At 44.3% G+C, this 13,342-nt stretch overlaps 1 protein-coding gene across 1 annotated transcript in view; it reads left to right on the forward strand.

Annotated features, from left to right (window-relative positions):
• LOC106740943 overlaps nucleotides 1-8,939 on the forward strand; it is a 20,354-nt gene extending 11,415 nt beyond the window's left edge. Inside the window, exons 5-6 of the transcript XR_001374141.1 lie at nucleotides 7,922-8,226; nucleotides 8,344-8,939. The gene's annotated coding sequence lies outside the window, so the exon portion shown is untranslated. The remainder of the gene's footprint in view (nucleotides 1-7,921; nucleotides 8,227-8,343) is intronic.
• The last annotated feature ends 4,403 nt before the right edge of the window (nucleotides 8,940-13,342 follow it).

Consider the following 13,342-nt stretch of genomic DNA (forward strand, 5'->3'; position numbering starts at 1 on the left):
TTGTGTCCTCTCCCCCCTCCCCCCACCCCTCTTCACCCGTTCCCGATTCTATCCTGTGTACCGGAACATCTCCGCCGAAAATCGCGACTGGACCAGCATGAACGGCCGCGACAAACAGCGTCTTTCGCGTAGAACCGACGTTGCGTCGGCAGCGCGCAGATTAACATCTAAACGTGAGTGAACTTTGTACGATGGTTAGGAAAACAAGCCGGTATAATGCGAGACCGTTTCATCGGTAGACTTTCGAGTCGAGTTTTCGGCCTGCCGAATACGGGAACGAAGAGTGACGTAAGGCGTCGCCTATTGACCGGTTGATGTTTCGATTTTGTAAGAATAAATTCACCACATACGTGTCTCCAGAGCTCTTGGCTATTTGCTGTTGTGCGTGACTATTATATTATGTGACTATTAATTGTAAATCGTTACCATTAATTGTAAATTCACGATTTCTTAAGCAAATAAGAAAGAACCTTTCAAACAGTTCGTAGTTATTGATGTTTACAGCCGTTTTATCGGGAGATATTGCTGTTTTTCTTTCCCATTGTCGATGATAACACATTGATGCGCGCGGCCTATAGGGGAGCTCAATGAACACATGTATTATCCGGTGCTATTAAATAAATCTCGCAGTCAGCTGTGCGCTCGCGCATAACGTTGGGCGCGAAAGACGCGAAGCTCGCTATCATTCCGGAGATTTCCGCCTTTCCTACATCACGGCCACCGCGCCAGCCGGATGAAGATATTTTCTTAAACGAAACGTCATTCACTTGTCGTACTCGTCATCGAAGATGTAACAACGTATTTCCCGATTGTAACCCGCGCCCGAAGTATCCGTATCTGTTGCTTCGCGTTGTCGCTACGAGTTTAAAGGCTTGTTAACTTTTTTTTCTGTTTAATCTATACATATAGTGTATTGTTCCGTTGTAAGTCGAGTCGTTCGGAGAAAGAGAGAGAGAGAGAGAGAGAGAGAGAGAGAGAAGGAGGTGCGAGAAGGAGAGATGTGTGTCCTTGTGGATCCGCACGTGTAAAGGACGTCGAATGTTATTAGTCTAAGAAGAAGGAGCGATACTTCCGCCATGAGAGAGATTTCTCTTGTGAGAGGTATCTGCCCCCTCTTCTCTGAAATCCGCTGATCCGAAGAGTTGCACGATCTTGACAAATGAGAGAGAAAGAGAAAGAGAGGGGCGTCTCTTCCGCATTGGTTGATCGGAGTGATCGATACGGATATTGATCACTTTTCATTAATCAAAGCGACCTGGAGATATTTAAACCTTAGATTCAAACGATCTTTCTATATTATAGTACACACTGTAATATAAAAAAGTGGGTGTTCAGTCGTCACCAACGTACGCGTCGACGTACGTATCTTTTTTCATTTGCCAATTTATTATCACAAAATATATAAATCGATCATTTGATAAATCCATCGGTGGAACAAATTCCAGTTGTAAATTATGCATCTGAAAATGTTTACATTCGTTGTAACATTGAGAGCGTAACACCTTCGAGGGACCTGTCACAAGTGATCGATTTGATTCTTCTTGAAATACGATATTAAAAAATGCAAAATTTGAAAAGACTCATCTTTTTATACACGCCACTTTTGATATCTTAAGGGTGAAATAAACCCTTAAAGCTAAACCGATAATATTTCAACGATGTTCATCCAGTATCAAATATATTGAATTAGTTTCAAGATATTGTTTTATCCCTTTTAATCTTTTTTAAATTAAAAAAATTACTCTTACACGAAAATAAGTGTTTTTTAGAATTTTATATTTGACAATATGTCTCAGAAAGGATCAAGTCGATTCCGGTCGTTCGTGACAGATCTCTCGTTCGACGTCCTTCACGTTCGCTTGCAGCGGTCCTGCTTTTTTGCGGAGGATATAGTTTGCGCGCTTTCTTTCTATCCCTATACGTATCGGAGATTACGAACTGGGAGCAATTAAGCGATACCGCGTGTAACTCTGTGATACCGTAAGCTATAAGATAGAATTATGTCTGCAACGATTAACGGATTAGGGGAGAAGCGTTTAAGAGATGTTATAGTTAGGACGAGAATTCGTTCATGTGAACGCTTCGATTCTCCGTCGATCGCAGACTCGCGATTTTTCTTTGAAAAAAAAAAAACTCAATCTACAAATTACTTCTGGATCGCATCGAACAACAGCGAAACCAAGCAGAACCTCGATCGTTTCTTTTCCCTCTGGAAGGAGACGAAGCGTTTGCCTTCGGGTCTTTCCGGAAAATAAAACATACAAAAAAGAAAAACGAAGGAATTCCGGCGCGCGAGCATTTTGAAGCCGTTACGTCCGTTTTAACGTGTACATAATATTAAGAGGCTGAACCTCCGAAAGTGTTCATCGACTGTGTCTGAACCTCGAGAGAGCAAAACAATACAACGGAACTTTAATTTCTGTTAAAAACGAAGATAAATAAATTTTTGGCAAATGCGACTGAAGAACGCACGAATCCGCAATTGATATACAATTCGATCTATATTCGTTCATGAGAGAGAGAATCCATCTTTCCGTCGGACTCATTGCAACTCGAGAAAAAAAGCTTCTGATCAGTACCGGTCGACTTGCGCTTTCGGACTTCTACATCGGATCTAAGAGAAAAAGCTTAGTCGGTAGACATCACGCGGAAAATTTTGAAAATTTGTATAGCTCAACCTGCATTTCTTCGGGTGCAGATGGCAAGGGAATGAGAAGAGAGAGAGAGAGAGAGAGAGAGAGGATTGCTTGCGAACGGCGATTAGCATGGATAAAAGCTGACTCGGAGGGAATCGTTTTGGAGACGCGTACCGAATAATTTCCAAAAGTTGCCGCTTTACGTAAGACTGCTTTAAAGAAACAAAAGAAACAGGTAGGGAGACAAAAGTTTAAAATATTGATATAGGGCGAGATGCGCCGTGGTGCTGCTAGGCGAGACATTGGGACACGAGGCGAGAAGTCGTTTCGAAATCAGTTCGTAGGTTGCGCAATGTTACGTTCCCCCCAGAAAGCTTTGAATTTGTCGCGTGAGTTCTCGTTAACGAATAGGTTGAAAGCTTTTTGGTATACGGATTTTCCTCTTGGCGCCTCGTGTTTATTCTTTCTTTTCTATTTTTTTCCCCCCCATTTCCTTCCTCGATCATCGAGCGCTTCTCTCGGTGATTTCTCGGGTGTACCGCTGTCCCGATTTCACTTCTTCGTGCGCGTCCCGATGTTTCGCCAGTTGATTCGTACTGATTAGAAAGAAAAAAAGTGTTATTAGAGTTTAGAGATGACGAGATAATACGATCTATTTATTACGGCGGCCTCGGACCGCGGAGTAAACGTGGATTGGGACTTTTTTCTCCTGCTCCGTCTTGATGAGCGCGCAAGCGCGGAATAAAATTGTCGAGTCTCTCTGTTAAATGTCTATTGCGTCATACTTGATCCTCGATCGTCTCTTGAGAGAATATATATATCGCGTGTAATCGAAAAAAAGAAAAAGATTAAATAATCCCGATATAACCCTCTGCGATCTCTCGATCCACTTTCATTCTACGGTCGCAACGCGATTGCAAAAAGCTGTACACATGCAGATATATACATATTATATGTATATGTATACATATATGGTAAATAATATATATGTATATACGTGTGCGAGCGTATATGTATATGTATATATTATTTATTACGCGACGATTTGACTATTTTTTGTATTACTACTACTGTTTTATGGTTATTTGTTATACCTCATTCGGGACATTTTGAGCGGATTTTTAGCGTATGTGTTTGAGGAGAAGCACCGAGACTTTTGCGAGAGTTACGCGAAGCGGGATACGAGTTCTCCCCGCTTCGTTCTTTTCTCCTTCTTGCGGCGCGTATGTACGTGCGCTTCAGCAAAAAACAAATGAAACTATCAAGGTAATGCCGTAATGGCACGTATCGAAATTTATGTTTCCGCGATACGGCAATGACGGGGAAAGTTATCGGCTCGTCTGTCCTGATTTCTTTTATAGCGCAACGGTTAAAACGTCCGGCAAATTTTCGTTTGTCTCGTGGTTTCCGTTCGTTCTTGGCCGGAACGTTTAATCGAACGGTGGTATCAACTTGCACTCCGGAAGCGTGAGATTCGTCCTTGCAAAAGCCAGTACTTGCCATTACCTCGACGCGGTACCAACGCCGTGCCAACGTCGTCGCCGATTGCTCAAGTACTTTCTCCTCATTCACGACGATTGAATATCACTGCCAAAAGCCCACGATTATGATAAAGCGACAAAAAAAAAAGGTAGAGGTAGCAGCGGTGGGGCCCGATCGGGCCCCGCATTTCACGTGACGGCGTGCCCAGATCGCGGCCGCCGCCGCCTCATCTGTTCTCCCCTCCACGTACACACTATCTTTCGCGTTTACATTGACATATTTATTTTTCGACGGATAGCGGCTTTCGTTGTTGAGAGAACCCGTGCCGCTCGCTTGTTCTCGCGTCGACGGCACGTCTCGACTCGCCGATACACTCGATTGGCCGTGAAAATGTTCAGCTTACGTGTTTCCATCCGTATTTAATGCGGCTCTTTGGTAACGTTTAATCCTGAAATAAGATGAGAGGATTTCGAGCAAAGGGTGCCGATTCGGCGAGTGGGAATTACGAAACGCGTGAACGAATCGTGAAAAGCTCACGGGGTGTATTGTTCATCGCTTGATAATGATAACAGAGAACGAGTGCGGGTGCTGAGGTGAAAGATGGTAGAACATCGATACGAAGAGAACGGGGGTCGTCGAGACGAGTCGTCGGGATCGCGCATTTTCGGAAGAAGTTTGGTAGTGGAGAAACTTGGTAGTAGAAAACAGATGCGAGGAAAAGCGAGACGACGGGTGCACATTCCATGCGTAATGATTATACATACATGTATAAAGTAATCATCTGTTAGGGTTTGATAAGGAGTTCTCACACATACACAGATCCACGTATACGAAAACACAAACACGCGCGCGCATACCACATGTGCACCCACCCACCCACAGATACACACACACACACACATGTACCCACTCGCGCGAGATATTACACATGAAAAGATTACAGATGGATAATATATCTAAAGTTTTCGATGCGCGCGTGCGCGCTTACAATAGACCTCGGTTTATCATTATTATGTATCGTGATTTTTATGTCATGTTCAATAAATGAGTTTTAAACCACAGCCACGTTTGTTTGCCTCCTTCCCGTCCCCCGCCGCTTACTCTTTCCGATCCTTTTTTGTCAGGCGAGCAGAAGCTAATTACGACGCAGTAATTATATACCAAGACCGAAATGCGTCGAGGCTTTATACGGTCGGCGTGCATAAAGAAACGCCTGTGATGCGCTCTGATGCGAGCGGAAATTGAGATACTTCTCGCGAGAAATCGGGGAATTTTTGACAAGAGTGCCGAGTTGATTCTCTGCGAGTTAACGACACGAGTGAGCGTTGCAGGAAGGAAGGAAACCGGTATTACGAGCGGTCATTGTTTGTCGCGCTCGTGCGACTCTGTACAGGTACGACATTGTAATCGTCGTGAAACCGGAAACGGAGGACGCTAAATAGCCAATTTGCGTGCGCGAGCATGACGCGATACGATCTCTTCGCGACTTTTCACGGAATGTGACAGATGACTCGTTTTAATGACTTCGGGGTTTTCGTTTCCTCCTTTTTTCATATTGCCGAGGAGTACGGATGATGCGGGACTCGTTTTAGGTACTCGTTATGCGATCAGATAACGAAGCAATAGCGACGACTAACGTTTCCCGATATCGATGACCGACTGGTTCACTCGTTGAAACGCAATGAATCACCGATGCTATCGTTCTTTTCTTTTTTTTATAACTAGGCCATTTCAAACGCGTGCGTCATTTAGATAATTACTATTATACTGTCATACGGAAAAAATGTCAGTTCGCGTAACTAAAGAAAAGTCAGGCTATGATTCGTCAAAGAGGAACTATTACTGTCAAAATACGGGGATGACAGCCGTATCGAAGTAATCAAATAGTTCGCCCCGAGATCGAAATTTCGAGACAATCAGCGGAAAAGTGGCAACAATTAAACCTCTGATATGTCTTTTTTTTTACAATGGATCCGGAAGTGATGACAATGATGTTCAATCAGGGATCGAGGTATGGCGCGCGTGTCATTTGTCTCAAACAGGTATAATAATTACGATCTATTCTTTAGGAAATGATTAAAATCCGAACTCGCTCGTCGCGCATCGCGGCGTTTCATCATAATAGTTCCGTCCGCGCGTACGATTTTCTCGCGACAAATTCGCGCTCGCGCTCGAATTTCAACATCGCGATACGCGAGATCGCGCGTTGAGAGCTACCGACAAATTTATTGCCGCGCGAAACTACTCCGGCATTCGCCACGAGTGGCTTAAAATATGTCTTTTAAACAATATCCGCACACACGCGCGACGTCATTCACGCTGCACGTGCGGTTATAAGTTTTCATCTTGGCTGAGACCTCCGACTCGAAGATGGTGATGTAATAAACGTTCCGCGTCTCCCTTCGCGACGCGTGTGTGTGATCAGTCACGAAAAGGGTCGCGACGCGACCTTTTTTCCAATGAGTCTCTCATCTCGCGTCCAATAGGAAAATGTATCTCCTGAAATAACAAAAACGAATTCTCCTATAAGGAGCAGGATGCATTTCGAAAACTTGAAAGGCAAAAAAATAGTGTTGCAACCTTTCTGTGACTGACAATACACGCGAGACGCGAAGAATCATAAATGTCATTTTGTTGGATATATATATCTTTTTTATTCTTGACATGCGTTTTCTCGCTTCTGACGTCATCAAACAGGGACAGTTGCAGCGACTATCCAGGAGCCTTAACATCGCGAGAAAAATCGGGGAAGTACGGTGCGATTTATTCGGCGGTTTTCCGCGACACTCTCAGCGCGAACGACGCGGAATTGAAATCGAGGATCGTTCGTTGTGATTCGGATCGCTCGTGCGTCCCGTCGAGCACGAGATATCGGAAAGAATATTGCGCAAGCGGATTGCACAAGTAAAAAAAAAAAAGAAAAACGCATAATACTGCTAACGTCACGCGTGCGACGCAACAAATGCAAGCGCGCAAGTCGCGCGCACGTGAGTCATTGTGCGCGGAGTGTCAAGTAACTTCAGACGCTTTGACATTGTGAAACAAGTAACGATAATCCCTTATCGGCGCAAATAGTACACACTACCTTTTTTTTCCACTCGCGACACAAAGTGCGACGTTCATGCGAATTGCTTTGTTATCGTCGCTCGTAACTTCCCGCTTGTTGGCGACGAGCTTGGCCGGCGGCGCGGAGCGACGCGATCGAATCGTCTCGACATCCGATCGGCTCGACATCGCTCCGATCGTCGTCGACGACGACGACGATGATGATGCAATGCGTAGTAGTTTCGGAGCAATCTCTGGTGTGCAGAAGTGTCGGCGCCGTTTAACGTTAATATGCGACGCGCCGTAAGATGTCGAGCGGGTATCGCGATACCGATACGCGCGAATACGATACGCTCATGCGTACCGCGGATTGCGAAACGATATGTTGCGTCTTATATTCAATAATAAATGCGAGAGAAGACCGGCTTTGATGAAAAATATTGAATAATTAATATATGTTGTTGCTTGAAATCAAGTGAAACAGTGGAAGAGTGTACGAGCATATTTCAGCAAAAGTTTAATTCGAAGTAATCGTAAGATATTTGACATTGAACAATGAAGACATTGAGGATTAACAATTGGTAATGAAAATTGATAATCTTGTTATAGAATTGGAATATATTTTATTCGTGGATTTTCGGTTTGATATTACAATATATCTTTCCTTTCTTACGTTATTTATGTGTTTTATTAGAGAAAGATTCAGTTATCTTGTTGTTATTGTAATATTTCTTAAGTATTTGATTCTTTCTGCGTAGATCTCGCCTCGTAAAACTGACGGAGGGAGCACGTAGGTCGCATCAATGCGCGCGCTGCACTGTCGCGAGGAACGCGCGGAATTGCTTACGCCAATGGTTTCGCGAATGGAGATTTCCGCCGCGAGAAAACTGGCGCCCACAATGGTGTGTCATTGTCTGAGTTATTAGCGGGAAATCTGCGTCGGCAAAAATAGACACACATATACGTGCGGGAGGAAAAGGCAGAAGGATGACGCGCGGACCAACACGTTTCTAAATCAGGCAACCGGTTATGCAGAGATCGTGCGACAGTGATACCTTTCCAGGTAAAGTATCTTCCTCCAATCATCTCCCTCGTGCCTTCCAGCTCCTAAAAAAAATAAAAGCACACCACTTATTTCATTTAAAAACGTTTCGATAAAATGACAAACTTTCTGCACCAGTCCGGTTGAAAAAAGATTTGAAACAAATATGAAAGAAGAGTCAGAAAAAGAAGGTCAACGACTTTGCTTCTTCCTCGATTTCGAGAGGATTGATAGCGACTGCAGGATCCATCGGTACTAACCGCGCCGATTTTGCGGTAATCTCCAAGTCGAGTAAGCTCATCGCTCGAGGCTACATCCGCCGGCAGGAAGTTCATCAAGGTGCACGGACGTCCCGACGCCCACGTCTGTTTATCAAATCTCATTCTCGAGCGCGCCCATTCAGTGCTCCCACATCTGGCATATATCGCATCGCCGACAAGCCTACACGCGGCTAATGCGTTTCATTGCACTCCCCAGTGCGTGCGTGGGGCGTCCTTTTCGTCCCGTTCGCTCCTAATTCGCACCCTCTGGCACGCGCGGATCCTTCCTTGTGTCCTTCCTCTGTGCGTAATACGGCAAAAGTCACAGAGCTTTCTTTCCCGTTGTAAAACGAGTTCCTTTTCGATATACGGAACAATATAATAAATGAAAAGAAATGTTTAGTTAGTTTGTGATTTCGTTTCCTTCATTGTGATATATAAGTATCTTAATAAATATATATATTAACGTTTCAATCGCTGGGACGCGTTCAATTACGTTTACCTTATTAACTGATGTAATACTTGAAATAGGTAACATTCATTTGTATGCTGTGTGCGTCTTTCTTTATGCAGAGCCGCTAACTGAACTGCTTAACGTACGCGTTGTTGTTTTAAACATAGTCGATCCGCTCGCTTTTTTAAGCGAAAAACGCTTATCGTCGAGGGACTTAACGTGTAACTAAGTACGTTGCAAATTCGCAGATAATACCGCGAACTCGCCGGTATTGTTCAGAAATAGCACTTTTTATTTGCGTTTCGCGCTAATGTGCCGTGTCGTTCGTGCCGAACGGGCTCTAACGCGCGTGCTTTATTCTCAATTTACCGGCGCAGTCGGTGTCAATGGGACGTGCGATCGGATGTATCGGTGAGATATAACGGACACACAAGGTGCGCAGTATTTAAAAAGAGATTCAGGTCGGTGGACCTTCTCCGGTCGGCGCGGAATAGGAACGCCGATCAATAACGCCCGTGCCGTGTAGTTACTATTTCTGATTCGTTGCGAGTTATTAATAGCATTTTACCCGCATTAATTGGATTAACTCTCCCGAGAGGAACGATAATATCTACGCACGTAAATTGGGGATCGAGCGCGAGCAATGTTCGCGCGGAGCTTCATTCTGCGCGCGTCCGAGGTTAATAAACGAGTTTTGCCGTGCGAGTCTCGCGCTTTCTGCAGCTGCCAATTAATACTCATACGCGTACCCGTACGATTTCGATTTTCCGCGACTCGGCGGGAGATCCCTCGCGAAAATTCTATTTCCCTTGCGAAATCCCGAGAGAGCGTTTCATCGCCCAACGAGTGTTTCCTTCTCGAGAACCCATTTTCTTCCGCCGTAAACGACATTATTCTTACAATTGTCAATTGAAACTTTTAACACAATTCTATCGCTTCTCGCTTGTATATTTGCTTTCGCGTCGAGGTCTCCTTCGAGAGAGAATTATTTTTAATTTTCGCTCGCAGACCGTTCGAAACTTCAACGACGAAAGTGCTCACACTTTTACAACGTCTCGTCCTTTCTGAACTCGCGCGAAGTATCGAATTTTCTGGGATTCGCGGGTTGGCGAACTTTCCTTGCGAATCCCAGAGAGCGCGCTTATCAGTAAGCGCGAGCGTAAACACTGATTACATAATGACATATGTGTTTACCGAGAAAGTTTTGCGGAATTAACTGATAGACGGTGATTTACGGGGCTCTCGGGGAGGCTGGCGACTGGCGGGGCGAATCGATTGCCTCGCACCCCGCGAGGAAAACTCGCCGTTGTGTATCCTTCGCGAAATTTTCCACTGCCGGCGCCGCCGGCGACGGCCGAGAATTCGCGCTGATAGCGCGTTTTTCCGGTTTTTCTTTCGAGCCGACGTCAATTATCTCATTGTAATGCATAACATTGTGCGGAGCATTATGCACGGTTATTTCCCACCCGGGTTATCGTCGAGGGTTTATCACGCGCCATATGCACTCGCCCGTGAGGGGAGGAAGATAATGCGGTGGGTTGGGTTGTCGACGGACTTACACGCGTCGTTCTATAAGTAGGGAATTATTATTAATGACTCATTATCACGAGAGAACGTACGGATCATTTTTTTTTACACGCCATGCCCGCTTAACCCATTTTCATTCATTATCATTATTATCTTCTTCATTTGCCTGAACAACTGCCGTTGATACATGCGTTGATACGCGATGTATTCATTGCTTGGTTAGTGACGTTGTTCGCTAGACCACGGTTTACACGATAAGTGTATAAATGTAATAAATACGCCCGCCAGAAATTTCGCTGTAAATTCGGAGATTCTTGGAATTACTCGGAATTTTTGCGCATATCTATCGAAAGAGATCGTTAGTAATTTCAGATGTTTTTATTAGAGCTCGAGTCGACGAACTTACCGGCTTCGGTATAATCTGCACAATTGGCAACAACATGTTTGCCCCTCGGCTTGTGTATCCCTTCGAGTTTTTATTTGGGATCTCATCGGACCCTCGTTAGGACATCCAAATAAGAAAACGAGGGTCTCAACGCGTCCCTTAGTCGCAAGTTTTTTGCGAAATGTTGTGTTAGAGTTCACTGCTTCGTTTTGCTCCTACGCAATAAAGGCGATGTTCTGCTTGTATTTTGTAATATCAAATATTATCATATGATATTACGTTGTTCAAGCGGCTCGCAAGCGCTGAATATATGGACATATATTTCAAGATGGCTGTAACGGGGCATCAGAAACCCCCTGAGGAAGGTCAGTGCGGATACAAACAGGCGAATTATTTCGGGATCGATGGACGTCTTTCCGCATGACGTGACTGCAATCGATTCAATTTTTTTTCCGACTTAGATATACATTTATACGCTCAGCATTTCATTAATAATGCATTATCTGCAAGATATAGCAGTCTAATTGATGGATTATGAAAGGGAGAGGTCAAATAGTGAGTGCGTTTTAAATTTCCTCGAGTATTCATCGTTTTATCTGCGCGCGCGCGCGCAGACGAGCACCACAATTAGTTCAATTAAAGACGTATTTAGTTTAATTTAATTTTAAGCGTTTAATGTAGTTTAATACTTCATTACATTCTCATCTCGATATAATTAAGTATATTTCACGATAAATTAATATTACCTGATTAGATCCGTGTCTGGATATAATTAAATTTTTGTGCTCTGTTCATTTATTATATATTTTACGCAATTTTATTATATTGATCGATATTTCGTCAGCGATAATAGCATATTACTTTCTGTTCAAAAAACCTCTCTTTCTTCGCGGAATATAATAAACTTCTCTGTTCTGCCTAGCACCACTCGAATTTTCTCTGAAATTAATTGCGCTCGAGATATAATATACGTTGCGCGATGAATGGGACGATGGATTCTGTACGAGCCTCTTTTATTGCGCTACCCTTCTCATCGACGGAACAATAATACGGTTGAAGAAACAAGGATCATCAGGGATGCATGATACTTCTGAAATTGAATTCCCTCATATCACGATCTCTCGGTTCTGCTATTACGCGACTCTCTACTTTTCGTTCACAAACAAGCGAGGCGTGATCACGCACACATACAGATGACGAGCTCAGCGTTGGTGTGTATGTCTTCTAATCAAGCTCAAACAGGCATAAAACTCTCTTCAGTCTCGAATAACGCAGACAAGGTTTTTTTTCCCAAATATAAAAATATAAAATGGTTTAATAAATATGCAAGCACAAAGTTACCTTTGTTTTGCTCCATTTGAAGTTACGTCGAGCGACATAATGTACATAGGAAGGGCGGAAATTGCATCCGTCGGATCGCCTACTTCCTCGTCGATTATTCGAGCAATTTAGCTTTGACTTTTCCGTAACTAAAGTGGTGTCCGCGGTTTTCGAGCAATTAACGATTGAGAATAAAAGACGGTACCTAAGTGGACGCGCGTGCGCTCTTATCGCCGACTATTTATAGCGGCAACCTTCTCTCTCCACGCTACGAAAATAAGAGCTTTTCCTGTTGTCCATGCCAGGCGTCACGTTTTTCCTCGAGCTGCACGCTTCTCGTCACGTCGCGTCGATCTGTTTACGTTTCCCGACTCGCTCGTTGTTGGCCGGCGATATTGGCATTATGCAACAGAATATTGCACCGCGCGTCCGGATCGTAATGACACCCCGATCTTATTACCACGGGCGTTCCATGCGCCGCTATTTTTGCGCTTCGCGATACTGATGGCACTCGATAAATTCGTTCGATAAATTCCGTCGGTGAAGAGGACGATGATGCCGGTAGTTCGTCATCGTGTGCGTGCGAAAACGCGTGCGTGCTTCCGGAAAATTCGCTCCGATATGGATCGCCTCGCGAAACCTCGGAAAAATGTCCAGGGTTACTTCCCGCGTGAAAATATATATTGTTATTTCGGGAAGCGCTCCATTTAGAAGCGCGTCGGCGAATAGGCTCGATCTAACAATATGTGTGCGCCGGCTTTGAAGCCGGCCGAGACATCGCGCACGGTGTGCCAAGGGTGCGAGAGGATTCGGTGTAAACACAGAGCGTACTCGGCGCGAACTCGCGCGCGACGTGAATCTGCGAATGGATGCGAAAATAGTGCGCGGAGCGCCGGCGAGCTTCTCTAATCACGTCCGACAGAGGACAAACTATAAATCTGAGCGGCACGCTCGAGCGCCTGGCTATTAGAGTCAATAGGGCATAAGTGTGCGCACTTTGGAATTCTTTATTCGTTCTACTACAGACAAATGAAAAAGCTTTCGTTTGAAACGATAATGTATTTATGTAGCTAATCTCTTTATTAAAATAAATTAAAAAACGAAGCAAGCATAAAGTCTTCTTTTATAATCCGACAAAAAGGAACGTAATTCAAAATGCGCACTCTCGCTCCGCAGGTACGTGTATGGATG

The sequence above is a fragment of the Dinoponera quadriceps genome, unplaced genomic scaffold, assembly GCF_001313825.1.
Source record: "Dinoponera quadriceps isolate SergipeBrazil2010 unplaced genomic scaffold, ASM131382v1 scaffold397, whole genome shotgun sequence".
Classification (NCBI taxonomy): Eukaryota; Metazoa; Arthropoda; class Insecta; order Hymenoptera; family Formicidae; genus Dinoponera; species Dinoponera quadriceps.